The following is a 4,957-nucleotide window of genomic DNA, read 5'->3' as shown; positions in this document are numbered from 1 at the left end:
CACAAGGAGAAGGGGATGACAGAGGACAAGATGGTTGGACAGTGTTCTCGAAGCTACCAGCATGAGTTTGATCAAACTGCAGGAGACAGTGGAAGACAGGAGTGCCTGGCATGCTCTGGTCCATGGGGCCACGAAGAGTTGGACACGACTAAACGACTAAACAACAGCAAAGAAGGCAGCCCTGTTTAGGGAAGTTTTTAATATTTGATGTTTTATGATGTTTTTAATATTCTGTTGCGAGCTGCCCAGAGTGGCTGGGAAAACCCACCCAGATGAGTGGGGTATAAATAATAAATTATTATTATTATTATCGCCTACCAGGGATGGATGATGATGATGATGATAATAATAATAATAATAATAATAATAATAATAATAATAATAAAACAATATTATTATTATTTTGCCTTTCTTTCAGGAATAAAGTTGTGTGTGTGTGTGTGTGTGTGTATCTCCTGTTAATCTACCATAAATCTTCCACATTTGCTTGGTCATTTGAGTTCAGCCTAAGATGCTGTTATTCCAAGAACTATACAGTGGTACCTCCGGTTACAGATGCTTCAGGTTACAGACGCTTCAGGTTACAGACTCTGTTAACCCAGAAATAGTACCTCGGGTTTAGAACTTTGCTTCAGGATGAGAACAGAAATCGTGCTCTTGCGGCGCGGCGGCAGCAGGAGGCCCCATTAGCTAAAGTGGTGCTTCAGGTTAAGAACAGTTTCAGGTTAAGAACGGACCTCCGGAACAAATTAAGTAGGTGCCACTGTAATCCAAATGTGCAGATTGCTCAGACAGTTGGCATAGGGTCAGGATACCCATGGGCACGAACCCTACCGCTGCTGCATTTGCAAGTTTGTACCTTAACCCTGCGACACTCACACGTGACAACATCGGTCAAACCAACCTGTAGCAGCTGCTACCAACAGGGATGGCTTTAAAAGAAGGCTCGTTGCCACAATGGTGATGCTCTGCATTCACAGGGTTGGCTACTGTGAGAACAGGATGGATGGATGGACTAGACAGGCCATGGGTGTGATCCAGGAGGCTCGCCTTATGTTATTATTTATGCCCCGGAGTCTGCTTAAAGGTAAAGGGTAAAGGGACCCCTGACCATTAGGTCCAGTTGTGACCGACTCTGGGGTTGCGGCGCTCATCTCGCTTTATTGGCCAAGGGAGCCGGCGTACAGCTTCCGGGTCATGTGGCCAGCATGACTAAGCCGCTTCTGGCGAACCGGAGCAGCGCACGGAAACGCCGTTTACCTTCCCGCTGGAGCGGTACCTATTTATCTACTTGCACTTTGAGGTGCTTTCGAACTGCTAAGTTGGCAGGAGCAGGGACCGAGCAACGGGAGCTCACCCCATCGCAGGGATTCGAACCGCTGACCTTCTGATCGGCAAGCCCTAGGCTCTGTGGTTTACACCACAGCGCCACCCGCATCCCGTAAATTAGGTAAAAGGTAAAGGGACCCCTGACCATTAGGTCCAGTCGTGGCCAACCCTGGGGTTGTGGTGCTCATCTCGCTTTATTGGCTGAGGGAGCCAGCGTACAGCTTCCGAGTCATCTGGCCAGCATGACTAAGCCGCGTCTGGCAAACCAGAGCAGTGCACGGAAACGCCCTTTACCTTCCCACCGGTGTGGTACCTATTTATCTACTTGCACTTTGAGGTGCTTTCGAACTGCTAGGTTGGCAGGAGCAGGGACCGAGGAACGGGAGCTCACCCCATCGCGGGGATTCGAACCGCTGACCTTCTGATCGGCAAGCCCTAGGCTCTGTGGTTTAACCCATGTCCCCGGAGTCTCCTTAGGTGGCATCAAAACACCACATGCCCAGCTACAGCCTCTTCAGCACCCACGCTGTGCAACATACTCTGGGTTGAATTAGCTTGGTGCCCTCCTAACTGCTTCCAGGAATGCTCAGACTTCCTGTCTGGCGCGGTGGCTGTTCCAGCCCAGCAGCCCAACCCGGCTTTCACATTTTCTGAAGCCACTGTCAACAGCCTCCAGAGGCACCCCCCTAGCTGCCTCAACCCCACTGTGACCCAGGGAAAGGCAGCGTCGATTTAGGATGACCTTGTCTCGAAAAGGCTGCTGGCTAGCCAGGGTCTGACTCGCACGGAGAGAGTCCGAATGCCAGGGAGCGAAACCGAGGCGGGAGTAGCTCTGTTGCAATATCACGGCCTTATTCAGTTCTTTCCTCCCTAATTATGCATTCAGACTTGCAATACGAAGCAGGAAGTGAGCTAATTCAAGCACTTAATCTGATTGCAAACAGACCTTTCCCCAATAAGATTCGGTGACGAAAAGTCCAGATTCTTTCCAGGCCGCTCCTGATCATTGATGAATGATTCCTAGTCCCATCCAAGAAGCCCTTTTCCTGTGATTATATTTAAGGGAAGGAGAGAGAGGGAGAGCTTCTTTCCTGCTCTGTATGCCTCCAAATCTGTTCCTAGATTCGCCTTATGAGGGATGTCTTGGCTACCGCAGGCTCAGGACCGCAATACCTCAAGGACCGCCTCTTTCCATATGAACCTACCTGGACCCTGAGATCATCTTCTGAGGCCCTCCTTTGTGTGTCACTTCCCCAAGAGGTTCGGAGGGTGGCAACATGAGAACGGGGCCTTCTCTGCTGTGGCTCCCCGTCTGTGGAATGCTCTCCTCAGGGATGTTCGCCTGGTGCCTTCATAAAGTGAGATGAGCGCTGCAAACCCAGAGTCAGCCACAACTGGACCTAATGGTCAGGGGTCCCTTTACCTTTACCTTAAACATGCACATAGGACTGAAAACCGCATACAGTGGTACCTCAGGTTACAGACACTTCAGGTTACAGACGCTTCAGGTTACAGACTCCGCTAACCCAGAAATAGTACCTCGGGTTAAGAACTTTGCTTCAGGATGAGAACAGAAATCGTGCTCCGGCGGTGCAGCGGCAATGGGAGGCCCCATTAGCTAAAGTGGTGCTTCAGGTTAAGAACAGTTTCAGGTTAAGTACGGACCTCCGGAATGAATTAAGTACTTAACCCGAGGTACCACTGTACAAAGATTGAGTTATATTTGCAAAATGTGTATATTAGGCAAAAATGTGTATATTAGGCAAAAATGTGTATATTAGGCAAAATTACATATACAATTGTGTACAGAAAATTGCGCAAAGATACTGATGAGTTTTCACAAGACCTTTCTTTTAAAAAATTTCAAACTGATGTGGAAATGTGGAGAACTGAACTCTAAGACTGTAGAAACGAGAAACCGAGAGAAGCTGAAATTGACATATTCGCCTGCCCCTATTGGAGTGTCTTAGAAATCATCTCTCAGGTGATCTACACTCTCCAGCCTTCCCGGGTGCCAGCATTTCCCATTCAAAGTCTGTCTTTACCATGAACTCACCAGGTAGCTTTAGGTGAGCTTCAGACCTCTCACTTTCAAAGCGGAGGTAACAATTGCTAGAGCAAAGTACGGGTGATCAAAATGATGTGGCGAAATGCTTGGAACAAAACGCTCAAGTGGTGTTGTTTGTTGTTATGATCGCGAGGAAATCGTCTGGCTGGCAGCATTCCCTTTAATTGGAACAAAAAATGTTTGCTGCCGCCACCGTCCTCGTTTCCAAGAGAACAATTAGGACCATATGCCATTCCAGATCCCACCCCCAATCCGTCTGCATCCGGTTTGCTGAGAAACAATAGCTGGATATACAGATCATAAACTGTGCGTGTGCTGGGCTCAGATCTTGAGATAGGCCCCACGTCTACAGTGATGCTATCGGGCTTGCATGGAAAGGCGCTTCCAAAATACTTGCTAATTGCTTTGTTGTGTCTGCCGTGCATCGCACAGCCAAGGCTCAACTCAGGTCCTGCAGAACTTCGAAGATCTGGTGCGATGCAACTGCGGCAAACTTCCTTTGAGCTTGAATTGTGCGGTGTGATTGAAAATTCAGCACCTTTGCAAACAGGCCTCTTGCCCTTTGCTCTGCTGTATCTTCCTCACATTCACCTTGCAGGCTCAACTGACAAAGTGCTTGGCCATATTCAAAGTGTTGGTGCTGACCTTGAAAGCCCTCAACGGCCTCGGCCCAGTATACCTGAAGGAGCGTCTCCACCCCCATCGTTCAGCCCCGACACTGAAGTCCAACGCAAAGGGCCTTCTGGTGGTTTCCTCACTGGGAGAAGTGAAATTACAGGGAACCAGGCAGAGGGCCTTCTCAGTGGTGGCACCCACCCTGTGTAACGCCCTCCCAGCAGATGTCAAGGAGATAAACAACTATCTGACTTTTAGAAGACATCTGAAGGCAGCCCTATTTAAGGAAGTTTTGAATGACTGATGTTTTAATGTACTTTTAATCTTTTGTTGGGAGCCGCCCAGAGTGGCTGGGGAAACCCAGCCAGATGGGCGGGATGTAAATAATAAATTATTATTATTATTATTATTGTGCCGCCCTACACAACGGCCCTGTGAGGTTTGCCACAGAGCCTCCATAGACCTACCTCGTGCCTGTAACGCACTAGACATCCATCCCCATGTTCCATTCTGTGCTAATGGAGGCCACACCACGGGCATTTCCCAAACACTTTCAAAGCCCTACTTGTCATCTTAAGGGCTAGAAACTTGTTTTGCTTAAATGAAAGGAGAGAAAGGGCCTTAAGAGAGAGAGAGAGATAGATGCACGGTTTCATTTTCTTTCTTGTGACTTTCCAGCTATGAATCTGAACACACGAGATCCAGTTTCAGAAATGTTTCCCCCCCCCCCCAAATACTGGAGCCCATAGGATGGTATTGAGTCACTCTCTCTTTCAGCCTGGCTTCCCTCACAGAGACGCTCTGAGGATTTATGAGTTACATTGCACAATCTGTTCTGCACAATCCCTTTGGGATTGGCTGCTCTAAAAAAAACCCATTCCCTCCGTAAGCCCATGTGCCGTGTGGGTGGGAGGACTCAGCAACCGTTCAATGAGGGCTGCGCAT

The sequence above is a fragment of the Podarcis liolepis genome, assembly GCF_965112155.1.
Source record: "Podarcis liolepis genome assembly, chromosome: 4".
In the NCBI taxonomy this organism is placed as follows: domain Eukaryota; kingdom Metazoa; phylum Chordata; class Lepidosauria; order Squamata; family Lacertidae; genus Podarcis; species Podarcis liolepis.
Note: the sequence above shows the minus strand (reverse complement) of the source record.